This window comes from Chiroxiphia lanceolata, chromosome 3 (genome assembly GCF_009829145.1).
Source record: "Chiroxiphia lanceolata isolate bChiLan1 chromosome 3, bChiLan1.pri, whole genome shotgun sequence".
NCBI lineage: Eukaryota > Metazoa > Chordata > Aves > Passeriformes > Pipridae > Chiroxiphia > Chiroxiphia lanceolata.
The window spans coordinates 27,730,828-27,747,067 of NC_045639.1; the positions used below are offsets into that span (position 1 = coordinate 27,730,828).

General features: G+C 38.2%; 1 long non-coding RNA gene across 2 annotated transcripts in view; it reads right to left on the reverse strand.

Annotated features, from left to right (window-relative positions):
• Window positions 1–3,558: 3,558 nt before the first annotated feature.
• LOC116784625 overlaps window positions 3,559–16,240 on the reverse strand; it is a 39,917-nt gene continuing 27,235 nt past the window's right edge. The window contains exons 2-3 of one of the 2 annotated variants that reach the window (XR_004356174.1): window positions 4,362–4,594; window positions 3,559–3,863 (exon numbers count right to left, since the gene is read on the reverse strand). This is a non-coding gene — a long non-coding RNA (uncharacterized LOC116784625). Of the gene's footprint in view, window positions 3,864–4,361; window positions 4,614–16,240 lie in introns of both variants that reach the window. The other variant, XR_004356173.1, reaches the window with a different exon arrangement.

Sequence of the window (16,240 nt, forward strand, 5' to 3'; positions counted from 1 at the left end):
CGAACTACTGTGACAAAACCCGTGGGAATTAATATATTTTAATCATTAATTTGAGGCTCTTCAGAGTGGCTTCTGAAAGTTTAGCTGTATGTTATTACAGCTCTGAGGGTTAAAAGTTTTTTTTTTTTACCTGTTGTGGTTCTCTTGAAATCAAACCAGCTGTAAAATACTGTCTACTTTAGGCTTAAAGCAGCTGAAACCACCATTTCCTGTGGTTTCACATGAAACCATACACTTTGTGATGGAGTGTGCCTACTGTTGTAAAATAAGGGTATTGGGCATGGCCAGGAACTCAAAAGGGGTGTTGCCAGCCCAGTGAAGTGCAGGAGCTGGTGAAAGCCCAGAAGGACCTGAAGCAGTTAGAGAGGAGCTTGGATTTTTCTGTTCTATGCTATATTGCTACTTCTCATGACTTTATCAACAATTTTTGAGCTGCAGGTCCCAGAAGCTAGGCAGCTACACAGACCTTAAAAAAAATAAAAAGAATCTAGCTCTCATCAAGTATGGGAATAACATTAAGTATAACATGGGTACCCACAACAGCTCAGAGAGCATCTATCAGGGGAAGGCTAACCTATTTTGCTCCTTGGTTTTATGATTTTGGAATATGTTTAAGACTATTTAGTATTACTTCCTGTGTGTAGAAACTAAAATGCAAGAGGCTCCTTCTTTCCATCCCCAAAATTAGCATTGAATGAGTAATAAAAATAATGCTTCAGTGCAAACTCTATTCTAGAACTTCCAGTGGTTCTCACATCTGTGACAAATTCTAGCTGTCATTTGAATTATTCTCCTGCTGATGGAAACCCAAGAGTTACAAACTGTGAAGAGAAGTATTTGAAGTCACTTGTGGTATTGCAAATCATATTTCTATACAGGTTATCTACAGGAAGTGTTGTCAAATTCAGCAGAAAACAAAGCACAGACTTTGTCACCCGGTTTCCTGGGTGACATTCCTTATATTTCATGTGAGAGAAAAACACAGATTTGAAATCAGCTTATTTACAGGTCTTACTCCTAAGTAATTCTAAAAATAAAGTCAAATCACTACCTCCCACAGAAATACTGAAGTGGTGAGGGGGCCTAAAGTGATTTTCCTGTTAAGAACACAATGCAAAAAGAATGCAGACTGAGACAAGACTTATTTAAATAAAACACAGTAAGGCATGTGCATGAGGATATATGGATGAATTATGCTCTGATCCTAACCACACAGGAAGGTTGATAAGATTGTACTTACTCCAAACCTGACATACATATGGTAGATGACTCTTTACCTTTTCTCAGCTGGAAATATCCTCTACTGCATGACTAAAGTTGTATGAAAAAGGTCTAGTCATATTCCCACTAGACAAAATACCTTTTACTGAGGCTATATTTGATATCTTTCCTATTAATTGCGGAAACTTCAGGAATCACAATACCTCAATTATAAAGAATATTATATGCACTCACCAGTGCTTGCTGGTCTATTGCTGATAGCGACTGTGTGTAATTGCAGCACAGAGGAGAATGTTTCTTTCTGCTCAGCTTACGGTAGTGAGCACATAGCAGAATATTAAATTCTCCTCAGCACCTCCATCCAGGATAATAAACCAGCTCTGAAACCCCTCTGTGATAATTTTGTTAAAGGTATGCCCAAGTCACATGTTAATCTAAGGAGATAAAATAGAACACATTCCAAAATGATTTCTTATTGTGTGTAACTTTATTTGGATAGATGAATGCCCTTGTATGATGTCAAATGTTGTTGAGACAGCATGAAGTCAAATTACGTCATTCAGTTGCAGTTTTCTTGAGACAATCAGTTAATTTTCCATAATTAGGCTACTGTACATATAGTAGTTAAAATCCTACATGTATGATTGGTGTAGTGAGGAAAAATAATTAAAAAGCAGAAAAAAAAGGGGCCAAGAGAGTACAATATGCTACCTTTTTAAAGAACATTTTTTTCCTTTTTTTTTTTTTTTTTAATTCTGGAAAAGCTTTTTGAGAATGTAAAAATCACAGTAGCAAAACAGGTAATGAGTTTGTAAAATCTAGAAGGCCAGCTCCTTTACTGTGTAAATAACATGAATACAGATGAAGCAGTTGTAGGAACAAGGCATACTGTTTTGGGGGCTGGAGTAGACTCTGGACTTAGAATCCTTGACTAAAACCGTAGGAAAAGGAAAAAATACACATTACATCACACAACAATGTTCCACTCCTGTCCCATCCATGTGCTTCTCTGAGTGCACCTGGTCCTGTGGCACACTTAGTTCATCAAAAATTGCTGTGAGAGAAGTCAGCATGTGAACTGAGTGCAAATCAGCTACGCTTTGTCAAATGATAGGTATCACATTTCCACCCATACCCATAACATGAGCTAGGTTTTCTCTCAGAAATAAAGGAATTGACCTCATGTTTACTGCAAGGAAGAGCATGCAGGTACACAAAGAAGTTCATGTGAAGTCAGTGCATACCAATGGTAAAGCTTTTTTTGTGTATCCATCTCTACATCTGTTGCACAAACTGCTGAGTACATTCATACTTTATACATGTTCTTCAGCAAACTTTCAGCTCCTTAATTAATAAAAAATTTCAGTAGTTAATTTGTTAGTTCCAGATGTATGTCAGTAATTTAGCCAAATATGTATTGGACCTGACCCTCATGAGTTTTTCTGTAATATAACTTCATTGATTTCATTGGAACTGCATTTAATTCACCTAACTGTGAGATCCTATCTAGGCCTATGGATTAGTTATATGGAAAAAAACCTCACATATGAAAAACTTTAGGTATTCTATAGTATTTAGCTGAGTGCCATTCTTGTGAACGATCTGAGCTCCTGTACAACCCCAGCACAAATGCTAGAAATACCGTGTAAAACACATCCTTCTATCCTGTCCTGATTTAGAGCACAGAACATGCAGGAGAAGACCAACATGCAAGTAAGTCTAACACAATAGTCAAATAGAATAGTCTCCTCTGGGCTGGACTACTGTTAAAAACAGATTCATATGTCTGAACATACAATGACTTCACCTACTTCGTCTACATCTAGTTTTGCAGGCTTGAAAAATCTGACTAATTATCTAGAAAATCTGCATTACTTTGGTAGATTCTTTCATCCCCTCATTTATTCATGCATTTATTATCTGAGTCATCTAACTGCAAACCAAGAAATTGATCCCCCTATAGAAGCAGAAAACTGATCAAAGTTTGCATTGCATTCAGAGCAATTCCTCTGATGTTCAGGGAGAAAAATAAGGAAAAAAAAGTTCTCGAGTCCTTACATCATAAACTTAGTTTGTGAGATAACTGTTCTTTAATATATTCTATAGCATATGAAGGTTACCATAGTTATATTCTAGAGAGTGGAACAACTCCATTCTCATAAGTATATGTACAGGCTGTAGAGATCACCTAGTCGAGGCTAACTTTAAAAGAAGTCACAGTACTAATGACACAAAAGATAGAACCTTACAAATTGCTTAACATAGAACGGAATGTTTCAGTCTCTCTTGCAATCCAACCCTTCATCCTTTCTCTACTTACCAATCTTTTTACTGCCTGTTGATGAATCTGTGCCAGTCTCTCTTCATGAAGCCTTTGCTTTTTGTCATATTCAGGTTCATATTTCAGTTTAGCCAGCACAAAATCCCACGTCATCCTTTCAAGCTCACATGTCAGTATCTGCTTTTGCGACCCACTTGCCACAGAGTTGTTCCAACTCCTCTGCACTGGTGGACACTTCTGACTGCAAAGTGCTGGTGCCTCTCTTCATGTACAAATGTGCCATGTGACACTTGGCATCCACGCTCTCTGTTTTACTGTCTGAGATGACAGGTGATGTTGACATGTCTCTGACAACTCCCTGCTATAATTGGAGAGAGGGACGATAAATTTTCATATGTAAGCTGATAGACAGAAATGGAATATGTTCATCTAAGTCAACCTGAATACTTGTTTAAGTGATTATTCACACATTTGTGTAACAGCTTACTAGTTCTTTATTATACATTATTTCCCTTTAAAAAGTTTGCTCCTAGATCTCCAAAACAAATCTTTCCATTGAACTTTGTCTTACAAATTGAAACATCCACCATATAAAATTTTTCTGATTTGAAAATGTAAGAAGTATTTTAAAATATTTAATTGGGGCCTGGTTGACCTAAAATAAACACAAGGCTCTTTGACCACATGGAGGATTTCACATCTTGTGAATTTGGTGTTAACCCACTGAGGTCCTTTACCTCTAAGAGTAACTCAAATGTCTCATGAACCTTGTTTTCCTTCGCAGACAGTTTCCTGGCTGATCTACAGCTTCCATGATGCACTATAGTTGACATCTGGAGGAATGGTATTTCCCACTTACCATCTTTTCGTGCTGCTGCTTCTTGTTATCATTATTCTGGGCTTCCTATAAAGCAAGTTGAATAACTTTCTGATTCCTTCAAGTTCATCCATAGTGTTCAGAATGAGTATTCTGATCCCTCTAGATTGCTGAGTTCTTTCCAAATCTCATTATATTTTCTCATCTTTAGTGAACAGAGTTTCTCTCCCTACATGGGAGCTCTTCACTGATACTAGAGCATCTCCAGGGATGTTCTGGAATGAATGGGGATATCTATCAATTGACAAAGAAGTAGGCATAAGAAAAGGAGTGGCTGAGAGTAAGGTAGGCATATACACATAGGACAAACTGGTGCTATAGGAAAGTGGCCAGGAGCTTAACCCTCATTTTTATTCCATCACGTCCCTTGCCTAGATATGAATAAAAAAATAAATCACTGGATGTTGGCCTGCAGGTAGATGTTCCAGAATCTCACCTGTAGGCTTTTTAAGAGATAATTTGTCAACAATTCCTTTTACAGTAACCTGCAGATTTGGCTAGAGGCCCCAGGAACTAAGAACAGTATATCACACTTTGAAATGTAATATAATCAATATCGTTCTGCAGCTCAAAGAGGGATGGCTTTTCTTTCATGGAAATCTACCTTAGACTGGGGTGTTTCTTACCACCTCCAGTACAGTAAGATCACAACTACATGATAGTCTAGAGATTAGCTAGAAGCCAACACTATCCTTTTAACTGACTAGAACTATGTTGACATTTCAGCAGGTAATCTAAAGTTTAACATCTTGTTTCCAGGTTTATAGTACTTGCTGCATTTTATAAACTAGGTATAAGGCATAGATTTCACATCTGAGAAAATATTTAGACAAGAGAGACAATTAAGTTGTTTGTTGAGTTTGAGGAAGAGGAGAGAAGAGGAAGAAAATAAAGAAAACTCATTATTGAGAGTAACTGATGTCCAAAGACAGGGTAGGCAGCAGGATAAACACAAGGCAACAGTCTCCTCTTCACAGCTTTTCCATACAGAAAATGTCAAACCAGCTGTTCCAGTTCAAGGGCCAGGGACACAACCAACACAGAGATTCTGACCTTGCTGACTTCATAACTGTTATGTTGCTACAACAAACTGATGCTCATTGTTGGCAAGGTCACATTCTGTCACATTTCTTTTTGACCCCTGGGGCAGTATCCAGGTTCTTCAAGGGGGATTGAGCTTACCATCTCCTCTGTCACAGACACCCTACTCAGTTCCTGTTTTCTCCTTTGTAAATACATCTATATTTTGCAGCAAAACTTCCTGCCAAATTTGTGTACTCCCAGAATGTCCTTGTGTGCAAGCAAATTAGCTTTTTCTGGGAGCCAGGTTTATTGGATCAGATAAAGCACCATGAATATGGCTGTCCCCTTTTGGTGTTCCTGAATAGTTTCTCTTCAAGGTGTTGCACTGAATCTTGTGATGTAATTAGCCCAACAATCTCTGCACTGTTCTCTATTCCTCACTGTAGATGTGCATATTTTAATTCCCAGATATAAACTGGAATTCCTTGAAGGACCTGGTCACAAATTTACAATGACTTTGTGATACGGTAAGAGGTAACGTGAGCCCTTTGAGAATCTTACAGAGAACCGTCTCTGATATTCAGGCATAGAGGGACAAAGTTTTTCTACTGTTATTAGTCTACATAAAGCACCTTTCAGAAAAGGATTTATCAATTACAGATTATATCATATAAATAAGCACAGGACCTCAATTGCTTTTGCCCTGTTCTATGTATCATATACACCAATGCAAAGTCAGTATATTTGCTCAGTAGGTGATATGTGGAGAGGTGGATGACAGCCAGTGAAGATAAGAAAGACTAATGAAGTTACTGAGACCACTTCCTGTTGCATCATTTATCAAGTGTTTTGTCAGTTTACAGATCTTCAAATCCCAAGGTACACTGAAGACAGAATGACACACAGTGCTCTAGAATTCCATCATTAGTTTTGACTGAATATATTAGGGAGTTTTTAATTGCTTTTGGTGCCAATGATCCAATTACTGAGTTAAACATAGGTTCTTGTTACTGAATAATCAGAAAATGAGTGAGAAGGGATGTAGGGTACATGTGTATTTCCACATTTACCTTATGATTTCCAAAGGTAATGTGTATTTTCTAAGAAGACACTGAAATGAAGATGTGGCAGTTTTTTTGCTTTTATTGCAGTTAATTTTCCTGAATTCCTTATGGAGAATGCAAATATTGTAATGCCTTAAACACTTTCTAATTATGTATTTCTTCAGACAGTCTCAAGACATCCGCATTAATTTCTTTCCCCACAAATCTTAAAGAACTGCAAAAAGGATTTTCATCTCTGTCCAGGGACCAAACCTGGTAGTGAAGTCAGGAAATCAATTTGGTTTTGCTGAATGACTTAACTGGTAAGTGGGAGGCATACATTAAATACACAGTAAACCTCCTACAGTAAATAAGTACTTGCAAAATCATTCATTCTCCATGTGCACAACACAGTAAGGTATATAACAGCTGGGATAACTGCTTGTGTTTAGAGAGTGAGAGATATTCATGCTTGAGTATGAAGTCTCTCTTCTCTATAAAGCCTAGTGCATTTAATTTAAGCAGCTATGCTGAAGGCCAGATTTAGAGCAGGATGTTAGTAATAAGAGACTGTGAGCAGGTAAAAAGAATTCCAAACGAATTTCAGAGGTTGAATTTCTGGTAGTCAGGCACTGCAAGTTCCTATATAATATTAAGTAGATGGGAAAGTCAGCAAATGGAGTTGTGTGTAGACACCAGCTGTTTCAAACCACTCAGGTTAGGCAACTTTCCAATACACTGGATCAAAGTGCTGTTGTTTGGAAAAATGGAATAGGGCTGGCAAAATACTTCCTTAGACTGCAGCTTTTAGGCTGTTAAAGTAGTCAGGTAATCTTCCTTAGAGGCCTCTTAGGAAACAAATAAGTACCTGCTTTGCAGGACACACGCTATTGCTATAGATTTTTATGCGCTTGGGTTAATTTGTGGTTAACTAATTAATCAATAACCATTAATTAATGGTATGGCAAGAGGAGCTATCTCCTCTTTACGTATGGGGAATTGTGTCACGGGCTAAAACAAATGACATACCCAAGCCTGATCCTTAGTCTTATGCCCTATCTGTGCAACCATCCTTCTTTGTTCATATTTTCTCCTTTCCAATAGTGCAACAGCAGTCAAAATAAAATTCTTAGAAAGGAAACAAGTATCACAATTCTCCTACATGCATTGCCTTTCGAAAGCAGACAAAAAGTTATGATGCACAGAGGCATTAAACCCAGAGGGAACAGCATGCAAATGCAAATGCTGAGTGGATGCAATAACTAACACATGCACAATCATTCTCATGTTGGAATCATGCTGCAGGTCTTGTGCATGCACTGGACAGTCAATCTGTGTATACAGGCAACATCACTAGGACTTCCAGGAATGCAAACATTTAGAAAATCCAAACAAATGGCCAAGTTCTTCGGTTTTTTTGCTCGGACAAAACTTATATCCAAGAAAAGAGTACACATTTCAGTGAAATTAAAATACACCTAACCTAATCAAATATAAAGGCCAAAAAATTATGGTCACCAACTTTCCCAAACTCTTTAAAGGCTAAGCTGCCTCCTCTATGTAGTTTTTGATCAATTCCCATTAAACATTTCGAATCATCCAAGCCAACTGTTCTTCCCTGTTTCTTTTAGTGAATTTTGATATACATTTTAATTTCTTTAAGATAATCACAAAACACTCTGGATGTACATGTTGGATAAAAAGGACAATATTATTTAAGGTCTACTGACAGCTAGTAATCTAATTTTGCAATAAACCACATTCTTTTGATTTTTCTACAGCTTGCCTAATGAACTCAGGATCTGTTCCTTTGTCAGCACTGGGATACTTCATTTTCATGAGCTGATTTATCATAGTTTCTGTTCTTTGTGCACCAAGAAAAGAGCTCTTCCATTTTGTTAAAACAGTGCAAAACTATTCACCTGTAATATCCAATTACCACATACAAACATACATGCATATATACATACATGATTATTTTAAGATGTTCGTATATCATGGAGCATAGAAGAGGAAATAAGAATATTCATGTGACCCATTAGGGTGAAATAATTTTCTGAGTGAGGGTTTCTTTGAATGATACTGGTGTTTCAGTAATTTATAAATATATGAAAACCCTCCAGGAATCAGATTATCATTTAGACTAGTTTACCAAACTTCATTTCCTTCCATAACATTCTGCTATTTTTCATCACCTGAGAATTCCACCTAGAATATTTCACAACTATTCTGAGGCACTATAGGTAGTCTTCTTTTACCTGACAAATAATATTAGCATACACAAATCCAGGTAGCTTCTTATACCAGTCTTTTATGGAATGACAGATCTGTTTCATTAGGCCTACATTTTGGAACTTCCTTAATTTCAGACTTTACTTTGTACTCATTAAAACTCTAACTACGCTCCAGAAAACATAATTTCTTGAAGCCTGAATCCAACTCCACTCACTCTGGTGAAAAGGTGCAGCTTAGCTTCTACCAGTGCAGGTATTAGAACAATGCTGTCAAGCTGTCTCAGCTTGAAAGAGAGTGGAAAGATGAGAGCAGAAGGCTGTGTGTGTTGTGTCTGACTCCTCTGAATAAGCAGAGAAAGCCAACAAATGTCAACAGCCAGCGCAAAAGCAGCACCAGTTTGGTTTTCTGGACTAATTTCAGCAGCTATCCCAGGCAATATTAGAAATGAGCTCTGAATAAACGTAAAACTACTTACAAAACCCGAGCTACTTTTGCTGCTGGTTTCACTGCAGCCAGCTTATCAATTACAGAAGCCTGGAGCTCTGTTGGAATATCGGATCCCTTCAGAGTGTGACAACTGACAAAACGTCATTTCTTCCTATGTAGATGTTGGTTGGGTGGTGTCTCATGTTTGAGGTCGTTCTACTTTTCTCTTTAGAGGCACAGCTTACTGCATTCATTATAGGGATAGGAGCACTTTCACCAGCTGGCAAATCTCATTTTTTTGAATATTCAGGATATCTGTGTTCAAATGAGACAATTCACTAAAATTAGAGTGTACCGTATCTCTGTTTAGAAAACTTAGCATATACACTGAGAAAGGAGGGAGAAGGAAACATAGCTGCTTGAGAAGCCATCTCCAGTGTTCTGAGAACAGAGAGGTACCACACATGCTGTTAGCAACTAGACCTCTGCTCAAGCCTGAGACACCACCAAACAGCTGACACCATGATTTATTTGGATACCTGCTCTTATCCTCCTCCTACCCTGGGAGGTGGCTCATCATGATAGCTGTACTTAGAGGCACCCCCACACTAATACGACTCACATTAAATGTCATCCTAGTTACTCAGCCTGCTCCATCTCATACTAGATGGTCAGAACTGCCTCAGTATGACATTAACATTTGAAATGTGTATCTCACTTATCAGCAATCCTTCTCCAAAAAAAGATAGTTATTACTTTATAGAGAAAAAAATCAGTTCTCAAGCTATCAAGACTACAGCATCCCTTTATATTTGGATATGAAACACTGTGAATATTCTACATTTCTTCTCTTTTTTTTGATACATATTTACATACACATCTGACATTTCTATAAGTTTTTTTTGGATGATGCTTTCCTCTTTATGACTAACTTTAGTGAACACTAATAATATGTCTGTCTTGTATGCATATGTGGATGAGTCCCTTCTCCCAGGACATTATCATATAAACCAAGGTCAGATGATTCAGTTAAAAATCCAAATTGTTCCTGGCACAGCTCTGCTTCTGTAAAAGGAGCACATTACTTATTTATCCTACTTGACCTTTTTTTTCCTAAAAAAAAAAAAAAAAAACGGAATTACATTACGAGCAAAGGAAGAACAACAGTACTTCTTAGTCCAGTGGGTGGAAGTTGATAATTCAAAACACATATATAAAGAGCAATTTGGGAGATGATGCTTGACATTTTAGAGAAGTAAGCCAAAAAAGAAAGGCATGAAAATCTATGCAGGACAAAGATATAACAGAAGAAACAAGTCAATTACTTGTACTGAATAAAGAAAGGAAGCTAACAAATAGCTTTAAACAGCTATTGCTCCCAAAAAAACAAAGCAAACTAATATCATCGAGACTGGACTCCCTCATGGAGAAGCTGTAGAAACAAAGGACAATAGATGACTCAGAGAGGAGCAAAAGAGCAGTGAAATATTAACTGAACATAGACACTCTTGATGTGAAAGGCAGTCTCTGTCTTCAATCTGCATTTGTATGTATTGCATGGGGAGGAAGCCAGCATTGCACCATCCCAGGGCACACATCCCCTTGGCAGAGTGTAACCCTGCAAACATTGTGTGTCTCAGCTCCCTTCACATTCTCCCAGCAAGTTAAACAAGTCCTAGAGAACATTTGCCTTTTGGGGATTTGCATTTACTGAAAAACTTAACAAGCAACACAAGAATATCCATCCAGCCTTTCCAGCTTGCTCTAAGTCTTCATACTTAGTCTTTAATATAATTCTGAGGTTTTCTACCATCAGAACTCATCTTCATCATTCAGGCTATCAACCTCCTGTTTCCTGAAGGCAAATACTTACAGATTCTCTGTCAGCTAAAATCTCTAGAGAAACTTCCTAAGTACACAATTTTTTAAAGAAGCAAACACCAAAGTTTCTCCTTCAATTCTTCTCTGAGGCATCTACCAGATGTCCCTCTGATGTTAATTGGGAGGTCTATAGCTGGTAAGCACTTGGACCCATTCCGCATCTTCTCTGCTGCTGCTCCAAGCAGCCATCTCTTCAAACGGCAACATCATGCAACTGTGGGATAGCAAAGAGTGAAAGCTCATACCAAAGCCTGTGCAGCATATGTGAGGAACAGTGCTGACCATCACAACACAGTCAAGACTCCTTTACCCCCCAGTTTTAAAGACAACACCTAGTAGCAAGGACAGTCTTACATAATGAAGAAGTAGAATGTATGACCCTAAAGTGACCTGCTGCAGTTGCCAGTCTTGCTGCCAGATAAACTACTGTGGCAACATAATAACAGCGAAGAAAACATATCAGTCTGTAAGACTTGGCAAACCATTCTGGAGTGAGTCCAGGAATGACAGATGGGCTTGGACAGACAGATGTAGCACCATGAAGTGACTAGGCTGCATAGACAAAGACAGAACAAACTTCAAGGAAGTGTCCATCACCAGTGCAGTTACAAATATTTGTAGTACTGGGAGATGAAACACACACAATGCTGAATGCATCATGCTCTATGTCTCCAGTTAAATAGCAATTAGACCGCTCGGGAGTGGATGTGGATATTAACTGGACAGTAACAGCCTATAGGAGAGTTTTCTCCATTACTGAGCTTTCTGCAAAAGTACTCTACATTCACCAGTAGAGTCTGGTGCTATGTATGTGTGCATGTGAATCATATGCCTAAATTTAGCCTATATTGTCTAGGTAGTCACATAATAATTATCAGTATCCAAACCAAGAAACAGCATCACTATATGTGGGAAGTTCATGAACTTACTCTTAGACACAATTTACCCTCCTCTCCCCACTCCCTCCCAAGTGGGGAAGGTAAAAGAACAGTATTTCATCTAGATCATGAAAAGGAAACTCAGAAAAACCAGTCTTGTTGAGAAAGCAGAGAACATCTGCTGCAGTGCAACATTGCACAGCTGCCGGTTCATGAAGTAGACAGGATATTTGGTGTTTGCAGACAAGCTGAAAATGAGTCAGCAATATGCCTTAATGGGGGAGGAGGGTTAATGGCATACTAGGCTGTATTAGTGAAAGTGCAGACAGCAGGTCAAGGGAAGTGCTTATTCTCTCTGTTCAGCACTTCTAAGATGACACCTCAAGTACTGTACTCAGTCTGAGCTTCTCAGTACACAAAAGACATGGTTAAACTGGAGGAAGTCCAACAGAGGTATCATATCCTAGGATAACTAGAGAATGCAATATTCTGAATGAGAGACGTGGGTTTGTTCAGCCTCCAGAAGAAAAGGCCATGAGGGTATCTACCTGCTGTATTAACTACATAATGGGGAGTGGTAAAAAAGACCAAGCCAGATCCTTCTCAGAAGCACACTTGGAAAGGCTGAGAGGTAAGGAGCACAGATCACAGCCAGGGAAATTCTGGTCAATACCAGCAAAACTTCTTCGCAGTGAGAATGGTCCAGGACCGAAGCTGTGCCCAGAAAGGCCAAATGGTCCTTGTGATCATGGGCTCAGAGTCAATTTTAGGTGGGAAAAGCAATTTCCAGCTCGATTTGTGGGGAAGCATTGAGCTGATCTGAGCTTTAACCATCACTGTACGAAGGGAGTTACATCCAGGCCACCAATTAATAACAGCTTGTTTCTGTGTGTGCCAGTGGCTCCACGCTGACTGGCTGCTTCACTTGCAGTGCTTGTGGAGGAGCTCAGTCTGTGCTGGGAGCTGCAACTTCTGGTTCAGGATGTGGGAGGATGTGGGTTGCTGGTGTGTGAATGAGAGGGAAAGAGGTGTGAGATATGAGGGTGGTGCAGGTCCACATCCTGAGCTGAGATGCCAATTTGTAGGAGTAAAGAAATACAGCAGACTATAAAAGAGGGCTTTCTTTTTCTATGTATATGCATTTTCTCTCATGGAAGGAGTAAAAAATACCCAGAAGTGTTTCATAAGTCAGATTTGAAAGTCTTATGTTTTTTCAATCACCTACTCTGAAGAAAGGGGAAGAAGAAAATACATTTATGTTATTATGAAAATCAAAGAACATAAAGGCTATTTTGTAAATACTAGAAAAATGTCTTTATCAATAGTATTGTGGCCATCATCTGATATAAACCTTTTGTGTAAACCACGGTATTCCCCAGAAATCAATTAACTAGGAATGAGAATATATCTTTTGCACCCATAACCGCTCTTGATTTTAGTGCCATTTTGGTGATAAATGCCTGTTCAGATCATAGACACATGATGTGCTAGCACTGGGCTTTCAGAAAGTAGAGGTGAGGTTGCAGGTTCTATGCTGGCAGCTGTAAGAGGAGATAAAAAATTAAAATAGAAGGGAAGAGATTTTGAAGCAGAGTTACAGCTGTCTCACACTCAAAATCTGATGGAAGTTGAAAGAGAAAAGAAATTATTCTCAAAAGGAAATACCTACAAAAGAGAAAGGAACCTGTGCCAGCTCTTAAAAATGGGTGATGGACTCTATTAGCTCAGATAAGCCTGTTGCTATGAACAATGTCAGAGGCCTTTCAGTCTTTACATGTATAGTCTGATATTTTCTAAAAAGGGGAAAAGCAAGGTGAATAGGTCATTTGATTTACCTGCAGGTATCCTGTCAGGATAATATACGGAAAAATATGTCTAAATGAACGTTTGGCAAAGCTGATTAAAGTGCTTTTGCTGCCAAAAAATCTGAAAGACTTAGAACATCTTTGAAGCATGAAGAGCACAGAATATGATATAGAGCTGGCAAGGATGTGGTGGGATTCAGAAACAAACAAACAAACAAAAAAAGCCCCTAATTGTGAAAGTGTTTGAGGAGGAAATGGAGAAGACATGTCAATAGTCAGCCCACAAATCAGTAAGCAAGGATGGGAAAAGGAAGGTTGGGCAGGACACAGAAGGAACACACACCCAGCTCAGTTGTTGAATAGTTCTGCATTTTGCTAACATCTCCTTCCTTCAATAAATACTTTTCAGAATTCCTCTTAGGCTGTTTTAAATTAGATCAGGAAATAGGCCAATAGTGCAAACATATTCATAGACAAAGCCAAAACACTCCTTGACAAGTTCAAGTAGATTATTAAAGTAGGAGTTCTGCCCTGAAGAAGGAAGATTAAAAGTTCAGAAGAAAAGAAATTAAAACAGAAAAATTATATTCAGACTGCTGAGATAATTCACTTGATGGATGACTTCAGTTTTTTACTTATCTCCTAAGGAAAGTGATCACCTGACATGGACTGTTCAAGGTCTTATACCATCAGATCCTCAGGCCCTCATTCCCCCTTGCTTGACAAAGCATCAGAACTCTAACTCCTGTTGACATGAGCCTATTATGTATTTTGTCTATTTTGCACAAAACAGAACCATGAAAGCTGCCTCCTTCTTTGACAATCCTAATATCTACTAATCCAGTGATTAGACTGCTCACTTGGACAGATGTGGAGATCTAAATTCATATCTGGACTTCAAATCAGATGAAGGATTCAAATAAACCCAAATTATATATTTAGATTTTCTGAAAAATGTCACAGTTTGAAACCTGCAGCTCCAGCAAATCTGAATCTTAAGGAGAGAGTGATAATCTGTTTCTGAAGAAACAAAACAAAGTCTGTTCCTCCCCTTAGCATTTCCAGATGGTTATCTTCAAGTGTCAGGATACTGATCAGCAACTTTTAAATTCCATTGAGTTACTGTTGAATACTACAGTTCCTAAGTCCCTTTCTGGGTTTTGGCCTTCTTATATCTGTCTCAAAAACTAGGAGGCAGGTTTCTAAAAGTATCAGGACACCTAATGACATTTCCATGATCATGTGAAGGTTTAGTCAATATTATTTTTCAAGAGCAAATAACCAGCGTAGGTGTTTGATTCTCATTAGCTAAAAAACAGAGATGCCAAATCATTAACAGGGTATTTGTATGTGTACAGTTAAAGGTGACAAAAAACATGCATACTGTAGAGCTAATGGACAAGACTAAGAAGAAATACTGTAATTCAGTGTATAAAAGATGAAGAATTGACACAAAGCTCTCAGAATTCAATTTGTCAGTTCTTGGTGTTAACCTTAGGTCGTCCAAGCTGAAGAGAAAGTCTGTGGGAGTCTGGACAATGAAACAAAAACATCTGAGTCTATTGCAGTATTTAATCCATATGATCATCTAATGAGATCCACAAATGAGCTGACACTTGCTTCAGTTCTTAAAAAATTATTTTAAAAAAAGCAAAAAACAAAAACCCAGACAATGCCACTGCTGTATTTAGAAGCTCTATGTAATTTACTGTCAGTCAAAAATGTAACACATGGGCGAGAGGCAAATAAGATTTATTTTTAAATCTTTTGAGAATGATTCAGTTACAGTAGGTCATTTCCCCCACAAAAGGGTACATTAGTCTTCCTCCATAGTGAATTCTGTAGAAACTTTTTGGACATGCTTTCATGAAATTTATCAGATTCTCTTCATGTAGTTAAGGTTAGTGTGCATTTTCTTGCTCCGCCAACACAGTGTTGCATGACTTTCATATATATATAGTTTGGAAATTTTATCTAGACTTTCTTTTATTATTGCTCATCACAATTTCATACAAACAGTTCTTAGTACCTTTGTTAAAAATGGGAGAAATCTCCAATCCCTTGTTTTCCTTTGCGTTTGTCACACAAAGTCAATCGAAACTATCTCTTTCCAGTTGATATTTTCCTTGCAGGACTCAATCTACTCCTGAAGCTTTTCAACATTCTAAAAAACATTGCCCATGTTTTTGAATACTGAGGTATTTTTCCACAAAGACTGATACACACTACTTTGAAGAGAAGAAATCAGCAGGTCAAAGTCTGATCCAGTGTCCACTGAAATAAAGAGAAAGGTTTCCACCAAAAGCAGTGTATTTTGGCAGAGATTCACTTCAGTAACTGTCCTAATGTTACCCATATTATATGAGCTCTGTCCTACTAGTTCAGGAGATGTCTACAAGATGTCATCAGTTGTGCTAAGATCGCAAATTTTCATTCCGTCATAGCTCTAATGTAGGTCATAGATCAATAAGACTTTCCCTGGAAACACTGGTTTCCATCTGAGTCCTGGAAACAGACTCTTTGTGTAGCTTGGGACAGAAGTCATCCTCACTGAGCATCTAGACCTGCTC